Below are 16,197 nucleotides of genomic sequence, written 5' to 3' on the forward strand. Positions count from 1 at the left end.
CACACACACACACACACACTCAGCCCATATAGGTTTCCCATTCAGTTTGTGAAACACAGTCTCTATTGACCTTACTCAGAATTTATCATTTTATTTTTAGTCAGTTGAGCGCGAAAGACGGCCCCTACAAAAAACTATATTGCTTCTGATTTAAAAGCGTGTGTGTGTACGTTGTGTGTGTGTTTGTTCAGGTCTCTCCTTGCCCCTGATTCTTTCTCTCTTCTACCCTCACACACCTAATCTTCAGTTGTCTTTCCCGCTCAGTCTTTATCCTTGTATGTGTGTGCGTGTGTGTTAGTCTGTGTATGTGTGTTTGGTAGCCTGCGTCCGTGAAGGTGAGCTATGTGTGTGTGCGTGTGTGTGTGTGTGTGTGTGTGTATGGGTGTCACGTGTGTGTCATAAAAACTGTCATAAACTATCGTTAAAAAATGAACGGGCAACCAAACGAATCGTTGGCAACCTCACCAATTACCCTGTGGTGGCAGTTTGGTCTGCCATGGTCACCTTGGTGTGTGGGTGATTTGCACACATCCTTTTCTGTATGAACAGCCCCATTACTGTCCACATGTTTATGCTTCCAATTTCTCTCTCTCTCCCCGACCCATAATGCCCGTCTGTCTGCCCAACCCCACCTCTATAATATTCTCTCTCTCTCTCTCTCTCTCTCTCTCTCTCTCTCTCTCTCTCTCTCTCTCTCTCTCTCTCTCTTCCCCCCCCCCCCCCCCCCCCCCCCCCTTGCTTTCCAGCTGACCCATAACATATTACCTCCCCACCTCGCTCTCCCTCCTCCTAACCCCTAGCTTGCTCTTTCACATTGCTCTCTCTATTTCTATCTTTCTTTCAGTTTTGCAATTGCTCTCTTTCTTTCTTTTTCTCTCTCCCTCTCTTTTTTCCGGCTGGCCCATAACTCCTAACCCCCACGCTGCCTCCCTCTCCCCCCCGTCTCCCTCCCCCTTTCCCCAGGGTGTGTATTGTGTTACATTGATGGCGTGTGTTAATCTTAAGGGTGGGGTTATGTTTAGCTCCCTGCTATCACCACCCCTCCCCCCCCTCTCTCGCTCACTTTCCTTCACCGTCTCCCGCCCCCAAAATAACTGATCTCAAGGGTGGAGGAATGCAAAGAATGCATGCGTTTCATGCACACGGCCTTATCTTGTATCTTGGCTGTGTCACAGACACACAAGTCAGACGCACACGTCAGACGCACACACACTTGCACACACATTCAGTCATTCACACACACTGACACACACTGACACAGACACACGCATACACTGACACGCACACAGACACACACGCATACGGTAACAGACACACACACATACATGCGCACGCATACATACACACACGGACAGACGCACGCGCACACGCACACGCACACGCACACACACACACACACGTACACACACAGACGCGTACACAGATATCTCATCCATAAACCCTTTAGCATCTATCTTCCACCCTTTGTTCTCTTAACATGTATTTTCCCTCCGTCCTCGGGGACCTCTGTCTGATCCCGCCCTGCCATCAATTGCCCAATAACCCCCCCACGCTCTTATCCGGTCTGTAAGCCTGTCATCTACTCATCCTGTCATCTCTCCCCCCTCCCTCCCTCCCTCCCCCAGAACCCAGCAGGTTGTCCCCCTTCTTCCTTTGTGTATGTCTCTCCCTCCCTCCCTCCCTCCCTCCATCCCTCAACCTCCCCCCCTTCCGATCTTCCCTCTGCCCTTGCCTGTCTGCACTGACTGTATCTACATTTCACATCTGCGTTACTCCTTTGACGCACACACACACACGCACACACGCGCACACGCACGAAGCAACATAAAATGTATGCCGCACTCATACATGCACCTAGCAGTGGAATGACTACAGGAACACACACACACACACACACACCTGCATCTCCCTTCTATCGTTTTAGGTTGATATTTCCTGCCGTTCCGATATCACCGTCTGACTGTCGGCCGTCTCTCGGTGGGCGAACGGACAGCTCTGCGTCGAGCCACAGTCCTGATTGCATTAGCGGCTTGCATGTAAAGCCATGAATCAATATCATTGCCGTGAAGCGATCACAGGCCTGGCCCCTGAGCGACCGGATGACTGTTAAACCGTGCAGACGTACGTGTAGCACTGTGCAGCACCAACGAGCTCAGAGGAACAGGCTAGACGCACGTCTGCGATGTGCACGTTCCACCGCATGCGTGTGCAACCCTGGCAGTGTGTGTGTGTGTGTGTGTGTGTCTGTGTGTGCAATCCTGGCGGTGTGTGTGTGTGTGTGTGTGGGGCTAGGCAACTCTGTTCCTCAACCCTGGGCTTGTGCGTCGCGGACCCCAGCAACATGTGTGCGTGTGTGTCTGTCTGTCTGTCCACCCTCGGGACGTAAATAATGAATGAGACCATTTCCGTCCAGCAGGCCTACATCACTACTGATTTGAACTCCCAGCCCCGGTTGGCTAAACGAGCATCAACAGCACCAGGACACTTTTCAAGCAAAGGCCACCATTTCAGTAACGAGAGATCAAGTTATTCCAGAGACGTTGTCAATAGAGCTGCAGGGATATTTTATTCAGACTGGGTGACGGGCAGCTCAGACTGAATATGTTGAATATATTCATTCTTTTTCTTTTCTGTAGGACAAGGTCCTTGCTTGTTAAAGTGAGACAGCGTTGTTTGGCAGAGTTGAGGGAAGTTTCTCGGATGTGCATGCGCGCATGCGCACATGCCTGCACACGCACAGTAATGAAGGCATGCACACAGTCACACACCGTAACTCACACACACACTTCCTCTCTCACTATCTTCCCCACACATAATTTGTTACCTTAATGGCCTTTCCTAATTGAACAAAGAGACCCTCAAACACATACTGTTTCACACACGCGCGCACACACACACACACACACTCTAGAACACACACACACACACGCAGTCTAGAACACACACACACACACTCTAGAACACACTTTAAAACTCTCTCTCGCTCGCTCGCTCGCTCGCTCTCTCTCTCTTCCCCATCGCTGTTTGAGTGACCAGTGTTCCATGAAGGCGTGTTAGAGTGCTGGAGACATTCCAAGCCTCTCTGTAATTGAAAGTGTGAGGTGCTGTCATGCTCGGAGCCGGTCTCCCTGGTACCATCAGCAGTTCAGGCTGTTCTCCCTGAGAGAGGATTCCATTAGGGAGCGACGCGTCTTCGCCGGAGAGGGACGCAGCATAACGAAAATAGAGCACGGACGGACAGACTCCTATGCACATCTAAAGAATGAAGTCTTGATATTCGCCAGTTTAACGCCCGCTGGGAAATCAAGTACGACTCTGTTGACGTTAGAGTATGTCAAGGGTAGAATTTCAACAATAAGGCGGTTAATACACTCAAGGTCAGGTTTTTACTGCACGGTTTTGCTTCAGGTTGTATTCATATTTTTGTTGTTCTCGCTCTATATATATTTTTTATTCTATAGAATAAAAGCAATCCAGCCATGACTCGATCGACCCAGGGTAACACACTCTTGAAATTAAGTCTGCGCCGAACAATGGCGGAAAAAAAACACAATAAACGGGTGAGGTGTTGAAAAATGAATATCCTGTGGAAAACCAATTTGGTTTTATTAGTTATACAACAAATAAAAACCGTCCCACTATCACCTGGCTCGCAGACACAGTTGTGGCTTGTTTGTGTTTTTTTTATTAATTCCTTTTATCATGCATATGAGTTTTTCCTCGTGCAAACTCTGAACAACTGAAATGAAAAGAAGGAGGCGGTCACAAGCAATGGCTGGAAACTCGCCCACGGGCACTGAGTGCCAACATAAACAGCGCATAGTTTACCCCCGTCAAGTAGACCCCTAGGGATTCGGGAACGCCACCCACATCCCAGCACTGGGTCAAGCACTGGGAAAAGGCACTGGGTCGAGTTGGGGCGGCGTGTGGCTCAGGAGGTAGAGCGGGTCGGCTGGTCACCGGAAGGTTGCTAGTTCGATCCCCGGCTCCTCCTAGCTGAGGGCAGAGGTGTCCCTGAGCGAGACGCCTCACCCTGACTGCTCCCGACGAGCTGGCTGTCGCCCTGCGTGGTTGCCACCGCCGTCGGCGCGTGCATGTGTGCATGAATGGGTGAATGTGAAGCAGTATTGTAAAGTGCTTTGTGTGGCCACTGGTTAGAAAAGCGATGTATGAATGCAGTCCATTAAGTGTCCAGGATAGGAAAAACGGTTCAGTGTTGGAATCCCTCAACACTGCCCGGGCCGGGTCACCAGGGGGGAAATCCCCCCCCCCCCCGGCACTTGACAGGTCTCTACCACCACTTCCTCTGTGCTCTGCTTGTCGTGTTTATTTATTTGCGGCGGGGCGATCGCAGGCCCCCGCTGCCAACGTCTGCGTCGACGACGCGAGAACAAAACTAGTTCCACTCTGGGATTGATTACCCACCGAGCCTGAATCGTCGTGACTGCGGGGATTGATTAGGAGCATAGGAACTTGATTAGTTGGTTCTAGATTACACGGAGCACTTAAGCAGCCCTGATTGGACTGAGTCATGGAAAAAACATGGAGAGAGAGACGGAGAGACTGTTAGAGAGAGAGAGAGAGACAGAGAGACACTTGGGCGAGTGCTGTGCTGTAGCCATTAAGTGTAATTAGGTTTAGCTGTGAGCGAACCAGTACTTGCGTGCACGTGGTTCATGCGTTTAGTCCCGACCTGTGTGTATGTATGTTTCTGTTTCTGTGTTTGTGTGTTTGTGTTTCTATGTGTCTGTCAGTCTGTGTGCATGTGTGTTTGTCAGTCAGTGTGTGTTTGTCTGTCTTAGTGTGTTTTTGTTTCTGTGCGTCTGTGTCTTGTTCAGTGTGTGTGTGTGAGTGGGTTTGTCAGTCAGTGTTTGTGTGTCACTTTGTGTGTGTCCGTTTCTGTATGTGTGTGTTTGTGTTTCAACGTGTGTCTGTTCCAACGCGTGTGTGTCTCAACACGTGTGTGCTTACGCATAAATGATCCAGCCCCTCTCTTTATGTGTTTATGGTCGTCCTGTGAGTCTTGGCTCCACCTTGGGCGGTCGTTGCGGTTTTATGTGCGGAGCGGTTCGGTCGCCCTGCTGTGAGCGCCGGCGCTCATCTGATTATTTCCCTGTTTTACACAAAGTGCAATCGCACCGAGGTCAGATCCCACCGCCGCCGTTAATCGGCTGATACGACCCGGCCCTCGCGCTCCTGAAGAGGCACACGGAGAACACTAATTACAGGCTTACGAAACCCCCTTAACGACGCTAACCGTAAGAAAGAATAAACTCCATGGTCCGCCATTTTATAGTTGCCCACAAACACGCCAACGAGGAAGCTAAGCTAGCTTCCTCGTTGGGGGCTGGGGGTCTTTAAAATGGCAGAAGATGGAGATTGTTCTTTATTGCGATAGTTATAATGGATGATCGTGATAGTCCGTTTTATGGACCTCCGCATCAACGCAACACGGGAGCTAGCGTAGCTTCCGTTGGCATGTCTTGCTAACCCAACTCTGAATCTATAACCAATCTCCCCTTTTGTTTTTTCTGTTCACCAGGAGAGGACTGAGGCCGTTCTCGTCACCGGAGATCCGCTCTGCGACGCCAAACAGGTGAGGGGAGACGACCTGGGCTCTGGGGGGCATTCTGAGGGGTCCCGCAGGACACACAGAGGAGAGCCTCGCGCTATATGCCGCGTTTCCACTGCAGGGTGCGGTACGGTTCGGTTCGCCTCAGTCCGGTAGGGAGGGGGCGGTATAGCCCCGCTCAGTTCCGAGGTCGCGTTTCCAGCGCCGACGGTACCCTTTAAGGTAGGCCGGATGTCGATCGCCGCGGCAGCTACGTAAACATCGTAAACAACGTCTTCCTCCCCAAGAATGCAGAGGAACGTCTCCACCTCCTTGTTCGCCCAAGCAAGCGTTTTACGCGACATGTTCATTGTAAAGAATAATACCTCGAGGCTACTGTTTGTTTGTTTTTATCCCCACGTCGCCCGGAAGTGACGATTCTGTCGACCAATCAACGGAGGGGGTGTGTAGCTCGGATTTTCCAGCACCCTTTCAGGCGTCTCAGTACCCCAACGGAGGAGTACTGAAGACGAGGGCAAAACGAGTACGGCTCCATCCAGGTCACGCCCACTTTTGGCGGTGGAAACGCAATCCGTACCGCACCTTTGCGAACCAAACTGTACCGCACCCTGCAGTGGAAACGTGCCATTAGACAGAAGAAAACACGTAGGGGTGATGTTACGCCACCAGGTGTGAGCGGGATACGCCATTATGAAAATCACCCATTTCCTGTGTTTTAGTGACGTCCCGAGTGGGCGTGTTTCCCTAGATGTATGACGGATAGATGAGCAACGTTTGCGACATTTCGCAGGGTAGGCTGGAAGGCCGATCTATCCAGCACACATCTAGGTGGACACGCCCACTTGTGATGTCACTAAAACACACAGCAGAAGGCCGGTTTTCAAACGCCTTGTAACGGCTGATCACACTCACACCTGGTGGCATAATGTCACCCCTGAACTAATGTTTCATTAGTAATGTTAATAATGTCAGTTCATGTTTCGATTGCTTGCTGTTTCATTGTTGCAGCTTTTTCGGTCACTTTGTGTTTCTAACAGTGCATGAAGGCTTTGGTAGTTAAATAATCGTAATGACTGAAGACATATGTGGTTCCTGAGGCTCAGACCGGTGGTTCTCCACTGTTCCAGACCTCCTTTTAGACTCCAGACCTTCCTTCTATGCAACTGTGATTCCCTAGCGCATTCCAACGTTGGTTGGCCTCTCTCTCTCTGGCTCACCGACTCGCCTCTCTCCCTCTATGTCTCTCTATCGCTCTCTGTCTTGTTCTCCCCCACTGGTCGTAGAAGCACATTTATTACATCACGTAATGAATTCCTTCGGAAGACTCCTGTAAAAGTCCTCTTGGTGGCAGTTTATTGGACTCTAAGCTGCATCAACAGAACTGAAAACAACAACGCAATGCTCATGATCTATTTGGACAAAACACACATACTGACAGTCAGTCAGTCAGTCAGTCAGTCAGTCAGTCAGTCAGTCAGTCAGTCAGTCAGTCAGTCAGTCAGTCAGTCAGTCAGACAGACAGACAGACAGACAGACAGACAGACAGACAGACAGACAGACAGACAGACAGACAGACAGACAGACAGACAGACAGACAGACAGACAGACAGACAGACAGACAGACAGACAGACAGACAGACAGACAGACAGACAGACAGACAGACAGACAGACAGACAGACAGACAGACAGACAGACAGACAGACAGACAGACAGACAGACAGACAGACAGACAGACAGACAGACAGACAGACAGACAGACAGACAGACAGACAGACAGACAGACAGACAGACAGACAGACAGACAGACAGACAGACAGACAGACAGACAGACAGACAGACAGACAGACAGACAGACAGACAGACAGACAGACAGACAGACAGACAGACAGACAGACAGACAGACAGACAGACAGACAGACAGACAGACAGACAGACAGACAGACAGACAGACAGACAGACAGACAGACAGACAGACAGACAGACAGACAGACAGACAGACAGACAGACAGACAGACAGACAGACAGACAGACAGACAGACAGACAGACAGACAGACAGACAGACAGACAGACAGACAGACAGACAGACAGACAGACAGACAGACAGACAGACAGACACTTTACAGGCTTGTAACTGTCGGTGTGAGCCTATTGGCTGAGGGATATGTGTCCCCGCGGGATATGAAGTCAGATAGCGGGCTTGTTTCGGGAAGTCGTTCACTTGTAAAAGGAAGGGCCTTTGAACCCGTGTCCTGTCGTGCGGCCATTGACCTTCAGACCCGGACACACCAACCGCGGGTTTGTGCCCGGAAGGGGGAGACGGTTATAGTGCAGGTGTGTTTTGAGGCGGCCGTGAGCTGTGAATTCCCCGACGTGTTTTCACATCAACAGCGATGAAATTCTTCATCGTGTTGTAGTTAATGAGTCTCCATAGCACGTCCCTAATATGCCGTACGAGCACACACGCACATGAAACGCACATACATGCACACCAAATGTAGACACACGCAAACGGTACGCAAACACCCACACAGTCGACACACACACACACACACACACACACACACACACACACACACACACACACACACACACACACACACGCGCTATGAAATGTTGAACTGAGACGATTCCAACACTGCTTTTACGGTGCGTGGCAGAGGTTTACGAGCGTCTTAAAGAGGGGGTTCACTTGTTTGCTGTGTCGCTGACGTTGCAGGGTGTGTTGTTGAGTCTGAAGTGCGGGAATAAAACTCTCGTCGGTCCTGCACACTTCCCTCCCTTATGTCCTCCTCTCTAATTGGCCGATCCAGGGACGTGTGGGTGTGGCCGGGAGAGTCGGCGCATGCATAATTCCCTGTGAATTATCCTTTGGTCTCGCTCTCATGGACGACAAATTGCCGACGCTGCTGCCTGGCTCGCTAAGCAGCACGTTTAAAAGTTGATGACCTGACGTTGTCTCTTTGGGTGGGGTTTGGGAGGCCTACGTCACCCACTGCGAACAGACTACCCCTCCTCCTCCACCACCTCCGTCACACACTATCCACAAAACCTCCTCCCTCTCCTCCACCACCTCCATCATACAACACTAATAAGACCCCCCCCCCCTCTCACTCCTCCAACGACTCCACCAACAACAAAAGCAGACCCAGATCCTCCATCACCCACCCACCACCACCACCACCACCCAAGACCACCACCTCAGTCACACCACCACTCACACAAGGCCACCCCCAGATCTTCCACAGCCTCTCTCTCTCTCTCTCTCGCTCTCTCGCTCTCTCTCGCTCTCTCGCTCTCTCTCTCTCTCTCTCTCTCTCTCTCTCTCTCTCTCTCTCTCTCTCTCTCTCTCTCTCTCTCTCTCTCTCTCTCTCTCTCTCTCTCTCTCTCTCTCTCTCTCTCTCTCTCTCTCTCTCTCTCTCTCTCTCTCTCTCTCTCTCTCTCTCTCTCTCTCTCTCTCTCTCTCTCTCTCTCTGCTGCCACCTGTATATTGGTTATACCCTCAGGCAAACAAACACATCCACACACCGAAAAACACACACACACACACATGCTCTCACACACATCCACAAGCACGTGTGTGTGGGTGTTCTCAGCGTCCCGGAGGTAAACCGCAGCTGAGAAACCTGGCTCAAGAAACACACACACACACACACACACACACACACACACACACACACACACACACACACACACACACACACACACCCCTCCATGGGAAGTTGGGGCCGGCATGCACTATAGTCAACAAGCGTTCCGTTTCCGTTCCCGGTTCGACAGAACGTGTTTTTCCAAGCTTGAGCGCAGATGTTGATGCCGGGAGTGTCACGGGACAGATAACTCGCTCACAATATTAACGTTATCCATATGCTATCGTCTCCCCAGCCAACCCCGTCTCCGGCACAGCAATCTCAAACCCAGGCTCATGGAGTTTGTGTGACTTCAGAGGAAACGTGAAGCGTTCCCGAGTAAGATATCAAGATGGATAACGTGTTTTCAAACGGGGATGTTTTAAGGCAAGACAAAACGTCCTGGAGAAAATGTGATTGTATCGTGATTTAGAATCCGACGGGCCATGATGGATTAACCTACGTCCTTGAGTCAAACGTTTTACGGACTTGGGAAAGGAAAGTCCCTTTTTTATAAAGCTGAGAAAATAAAAACTTATTTTGTGACCAAATACTCAAATGGAGACTCGACGGACGTTACCGTGGGGGAGCGACGCCGGGATTGGAAGTGAAATTGCCAATTGAGTCTTCGGCCCTCATTTCGGTCCGGGGGCCCCAGTCTGAGAAATAATGCGCCCGATGAACAGCGAACAGATGTCCATTCAGTATTCATTCTCCTCAGCGAACCCCGAACCACAGAAATCCTGCTTTTTGGGGATTTTACAATTTGCACACGCGATATGCCCCCATTTCTGTCATAATTGGCTTTGACAAAGGTTCTCAGTCCCATTCACACCCAGATGTATTGAGCTTTGTTTTAGGGGCTGGACAAAGTCAATTGTAGGAGCATGATTGCACTGCTGCTAGTCTTCTAAGAACTCGTAGGTCCGGTGGGATTAAAAGCTTGTATTTCCCACATTGTTATTCCGTACTAGCGTGTACCTTTTTTTTTTTAACGTATCAGTCAATATGATTTATGAACCCCCACCTCCAATATCTCAACCTAGAAACACACAGAACGAGATTGTAATGTATGCTGTGTCTCGCAGCACTGCAGGGTCTACCTGTCGGTCATAAAATCCGAAATAACTCAATAAATAAATAAAGGATAAAAAAAACCACAAGCTTCATTCTAGTGATTTACCTGCCCCGGCGCCTGCTCTCGGCAGCAGTCAAACGGCTGGGGGGAGCCACGCTTTACTATGACGGCTTAAACACGCCGGATTTACCGCCACCACGGGTTGATTATGTCGGCCGTCCGCGAGATGGAGTGCGGGTCCGCGTGCCTCCTATCGCCGAATCCAAACCCGGTTAAATATTTTTATAGATTTGTTCAAATCACAACAAACTGTGGCAGCACCCGCTCTTCCCTTCGCTCTTCCCTCCTCTCTTCCCTTCTCTCTTCCCTTCGCTCTTCCCTTCGCTCTTCCCTTCGCTCTTCCCTCCTCTCTTCCCTCCTCTCTTCCCTCCTCTCTTCCCTCCTCTCTTCCCTTCGCTCTTCCCTTCGCTCTTCCCTTCGCTCTTCCCTTCGCTCTTCCCTCCTCTCTTCCCTCCTCTCTTCCCTCCTCTCTTCCCTCCTCTCTTCCCTCCTCTCTTCCCTCCTCTCTTCCCTCCGCTCTTCCCTTCTCTCTTCCCTCCTCTCTTCCCTTCGCTCTTCCCTCCGCTCTTCCCTTCGCTCTTCCCTTCGCTCTTCCCTTCGCTCTTCCCGCCGTTTTGCTGCCGGCTCGTCTGCGACGCGAGGCGAGGATCTGTTCCCCATTCAGTGCGCCTGAATGCAGTCCTGATTAGAGCTTACCCTCATATGGGCTTCAGCCTTTTTATTATGTACTTAGCGTGAGTGGGTGTTTCGTTTCCTCACGGCAGCGAGGTAAGAGAGGAAGAGGGAGGTAGAGAAGGGTGCATACTTTACACCTACCAGTAGTTGTTTTAAGGGGGGGTGTGGAGAACACACACACACACACACACACACACACACACACACACACACACACACACACACACACACACACACACACACACAGAGGATGTAATAGAAGCCAGTCTCAGAATTGAGGCACATTTTAGTTTTTCCTCAGTCTGCTGATGATGCATCGTATCATATTTATTTTTAAGCACCACCTCCCCACTCCCAGCCAACGGCCACCACGAGTATTCTAGCTAAACGGCTAGCTAGCGCCTCTGGTATTGCCGCCCAATATATCTATAATTCTCCCCATCCAGGTGCTTTATTGCTGCAGTTGTGCTGTTTTTTATTTTTATGCGAGGCTAGGCTATGAGCTGAAGTCCACGACAGGCAATGGGTTTTTAACTGCCGGACCCCCAGAGGACTGTGTGCCTGCGCTAGGAGTGCTACATTAGCCCGATGCTGTTGTGGTTGTCGTTGGCTCGGCTTTTAGCTAATTGTTCGCTAACTGCTCTGGGACACGCCGTCGCGGCTAACTGTTGCCTCGCTGTGAAATACGACGACGACCTCGTGCACACACACACACGCACAGACACACAACAATCCACAAACACACACACACACAACCACCATTGCACAGACATACACACACCACCCCAATACAACAAACACGGCTCCCCCAATACACACACGCACACGCGCACGCACACACACACACACTACTGCTAACAATACACAGAACATGTAAACGAGCACTAATGGCGGCGTAGGGTCTGGTCTCTAATGGTGTATTCGCACTGCGCCATTAAAATTAAAATGTGTGTCTCCCTTTCTGCCTCTCTATCTCTCGCTCTGTGTCCCCCCCCCCCCCCCCCCCCCTCTTAGCCTTGTCAGGGCGGCTTTATCGCCCCCAGAGCGGCCTAAAGAGGGGCCGTACGACGTGGGCCGCTGTCCAATACTTTAGTTTACAGAAGGGATTTACTCTGCTTCTCTCTGGCCGTGCCGGGGCACAAACGTGTGTGTGTGTGTGTGTGTGTGTGTGTGTGTGTGTGTGTGTGTGTGTGTGTGTGTGTGTGTGTGTGTGTGTGTGTGTGTGTGTGTGTGTGTGTGTGTGTGTGTGTGTGTGTGGCGCAGGAGAGGGAGACCTGATTATTGAGGTGAGGAAGGGTTGGAAAGGAATATATTGACGGGGCGAGATGGAGGGAGGAGGGGGGCAGACGAAGGGGGAGAGAGAAGGAGGGGGCAGACGAAGGGGGAGAGAGAAGGAGGGGGCAGACGAAGGGGGAGAGAGATGGAGGGGGCAGACGAAGGGGGAGAGAGATGGAGGGGGCAGACGAAGGGGGAGGGAGATGGAGGGGGCAGACGAAGGGGGAGGGAGATGGAGGGGGCAGAGATGGGGAGATGGATAGTACAGGGTTTAAGTGTGGGCTATGCGTTGATTGGAGAAGGATCGTTGGGGAGTTGTAAACACACACACACACACACACACACACACACACACACACACACACACACACACACACACACACACACACACACACACACACACTGGGAGGGGGAGAGAGAGGGACAGTGATGAAGAGGGGGGAGGGCAGGGGAATAGGAGGTGGGAGGTTTGAGAGGGAGCAGAGGTGGTGTGTTTACATTTGGAATGGGTTAGCAGGAAGTGGGGAGGGGGGGGGGGGGGGGGGGGGGGGGTGAACGCCCGCATGTTCAGATGCATCTGATGGTTTGCAGCTGAGGAGCTGTTGGGTCACTGTGGGAAACATGTTTGTGTGTTTCTGTGTGTGTGTGTGTGTGTGTGTGTGTGCCTACACAGTGCATACCTCGAACCCCCCAGAGACTTCAAATCAACATCCCAACGGTTTCCTGTCCTTACTGTGAACACACACACACACACACACACACACATACACACACACACACACACACACACACACACACACACACACACACACACACACACACACACACACACACACACACACACACACACACACACACACACACATAAATCAACCACACAAATCATGACCGTTTATCGCAAACCACAAAGCGGGGCTCTTATTTTGATATCTGAACCTTTTCTGTACTTTTTTCTTTTTCATGTTTTATTTCCTTGGCGATTTTATTTCGAAGGGGTGATAATTAGACGGCAGCTCTGTTTGTTGTCGTCCCGCGTGCGACGGTTAACTCCATATCATTACAGACTTAGGGGGAGAGGTGACGCCCACTGGGTGCCCGGTTATTTCCGTCTCCCAGTGGGAGTGGACTCCGTTATCTGGAGAGCAGGCTCATGTCGGTGAGCCGGTAAACACGGCTGACAGGACAGAACAACATGATCGAGTGTGCAGAGAGACAATCGCAAAGTGTGTGTGTGTGCGTATGCGAGCGCGCGGGCGTGCGTGCGTGGGGGGGTTCAAGTGTTTTTCCGTAAAGGGGCTCCATGAAGTAAAATTGTCTCACGCATCCTCAATCTCTGTTTTCTCACACTTCTCGATTGGTGGACATTCCTCTTTACTTTAAACACTGGCATACGAGATCGCTCTCTCTCTGTCTCTCTTTCTCTCTCTCTGTCTCTCTCTCTCTGTCTCTCTCTCTCTCTCTCTCTCTCTCTCTCCCTCTCCCTCTCCCTCTCCCTGTCTCTGTCTCTGTCTCTGTCTCTCTCTCTCTCTCTGTCTCTCTCTGTATGTGTCTCTGTCTCTCTTTTCCTGCCTGCCCCTTAAAATTATTGCACTAAACTTGTTGTTCCCAAATGTTCAGTCTTTGCTGTATCTTCCTAATTCCCTCCCCCACACACACACACACAAAACCATCCATTTATTCTACAAACATTGTATCACATTACAGCATATCAGACTACAACTTCCTAACAAGGCTCATTACAGATTCATTACTGTGTTATGCTTTCTCTGCGGGCATTATGACATTCCGAGCCCTTTCTGGAAGGAGGGATCCTCTTCCCAGTCTCTGCCCCGGGGTAGTTCCGGGAGAACGAGGGAGTTTCTCCTAAGAGGGCCCAGAGGTGCTGTAGACGTGGCCCCCGTGAAGCCCTGTGGGACACCCTTACCCCGTGTGACGGCTTTATACGAATAACACGGGCTGGGCTCGTAGCCGCTGTGCCTCGTCACGGTTGAACCTCGCTGGGCTGGCGGGATTAGACTGCTGTCCGGTCTCGCCCGGCGCGATATCGCCACGACGACAACATTGACCGCTCGACCTCTTGAACGGCATCACTTGTCGTCCTCTCTCGGGAGGAGTTATTAATGAAAGGCATGGCGCTACGTGACGCCGAGGCCCCGGGTTCGATTCCCGGCTCGCTCTCTCCTGGCTCCTCCCCCTTTCCACCCACTCTGCCTCTCTCTCCCGCCCTTAACCCTTTCGATGTGCCCCCGCCCTCCCCTTCCTTAAGACTCCTGATCCCTGTTCCTCTCGCTCGCTGTGCATCTGTGTCTCTCGCCCTCCTCCCTCTGTCGCTATCTCTCTCTCTCGTGTGTGTGTGTGTTGATTATCCACCCAGCCCTGTGAGTCACGTTTCGTCTCCTCCTTCCCCAAATCCCCTCTCTGTCGCTGCTCTCCCCTCCGCCTTATCCCCTGCCTCTGCTTGTTTACCCTATTTCAAACTCTGCTTCTCTCTCTCTGTCGCTCTGTGTCCCTCTATCGTTTCCCTCGCCCTCTCTCCTTCTCTCTCTCTCTCTCTCTCTCTCCCTCTCCTTCTCTCTCTCCTTTGTCAATGCATCCCTTTGTGCGGGAACTTCATTTTTCACTGGCTTGCTCACAGTGTGAAGCTTTTGAGAGACACACACACACACACACACACACACACACACACACACACACACACACACACACACACACACACACACACACACACACACTGTGTCTGTGTTGATCCCATACTGTGGATTTAGTATGTCCTTACAATAGTGGCATGGAGAATAAAGACTGTGTGTGTGTGTGTGTGTGTGTGCGTGCACTCCCGCTTATGCCTGCCAATAATATGTCTGCTACTTCCGACTATGTATACAGTTACCATTATTTCACCATGCCTCTTGGCAGATCCAATCACTGCTGATGTGTGTGTGTGTGTGTGTGTGAGCGTGACTGTGTGTGAGAGCATGACTTTGTGTGTGTGTGTTTGTGCGTGGGACTGTGTGTGTGTGAGCGTTGCTGTATGTGTGTGTGTGTGTGTGTATGAGCGTGAATGTGTCTGTGTGTGTGTGTGTGTGTGTGCGCGTGTGTGTGTCTCCAGCTCCCTGCGGTTGGGCCCATGAGGTCACAGGGAGAGCAGGGGCCGTTCCTGCCTGCAATCTGGCCCCTCTGCTGGGGGGGCCCCGTCTGCCCGGGGCCCCCCGTGCGCCAGGGCCCTGGGAAACCGCTCTGAGGCGCTCCCATCTCGGGCCGGGACGCGGGAATTCCAAGAACAATATTTGGGAATAGTGTTTCAGAATTCCCGCGTCCAAAGTAGTGGAAAATCTGTGTCTTGTTTAGTTTTAATAAGTCAAGGGGTGTGTGTGTGTGTGTGTGTGTGTGTGTGTGTGTGTGTGTGTGTGTGTGTGTGTGTGTGTGTGTGTGTGTGTGTGTGTGTGTGTGTGTGTGTGTGTGTGTGTGTGTGTGTGTGTGTGTGTGTGTGTGCGCCCCCATCTTTTAACTGATGTTCCCTAGTCCCACTTTGTGACCTGTTCCCTGGGGCGAACTGGCCGGAAGGACCCCCTTATCTATATCAGAAGAACTCCAGTATGTCAACAGTGCCCTCGCATGATGTATGGGCAGATACAACGCTGGGATGGGGAGACACTGTGTTGTAAGACTCTGTAGAACTGTATTCTGGGCTTCCACTGCTAGAGACGAGACTAGTTTATGCATGCATTAGAATGGGTTAATTCAATTGTCTACAACTATTGTGTGCTTTTTCAGAAGCCCACATCTACATACATCTAGAAGTCTCATCTGTCCTAGACGCAATATCTCATGTTAAGAAATTGTAAGGACACGCTCCAAATATCAACTGAAGTATGCTCTCTGTGTGTTTTTTGGACTTAAACCCTCGTTTCG

At 51.1% G+C, this 16,197-nt stretch overlaps 1 protein-coding gene across 2 annotated transcripts in view; it reads left to right on the forward strand.

Annotated features, from left to right (window-relative positions):
• LOC115542582 (plexin-B2) overlaps positions 1-16,197 on the forward strand; it is a 138,512-nt gene that overhangs the window by 25,883 nt on the left and 96,432 nt on the right. For both annotated transcript variants that reach the window (XM_030354881.1, XM_030354882.1), the window contains exon 2: positions 5,543-5,596. The gene's annotated coding sequence lies outside the window, so the exon portion shown is untranslated. The remainder of the gene's footprint in view (positions 1-5,542; positions 5,597-16,197) is intronic.

Source organism: Gadus morhua, chromosome 4 (assembly GCF_902167405.1).
Source record: "Gadus morhua chromosome 4, gadMor3.0, whole genome shotgun sequence".
Classification (NCBI taxonomy): Eukaryota; Metazoa; Chordata; class Actinopteri; order Gadiformes; family Gadidae; genus Gadus; species Gadus morhua.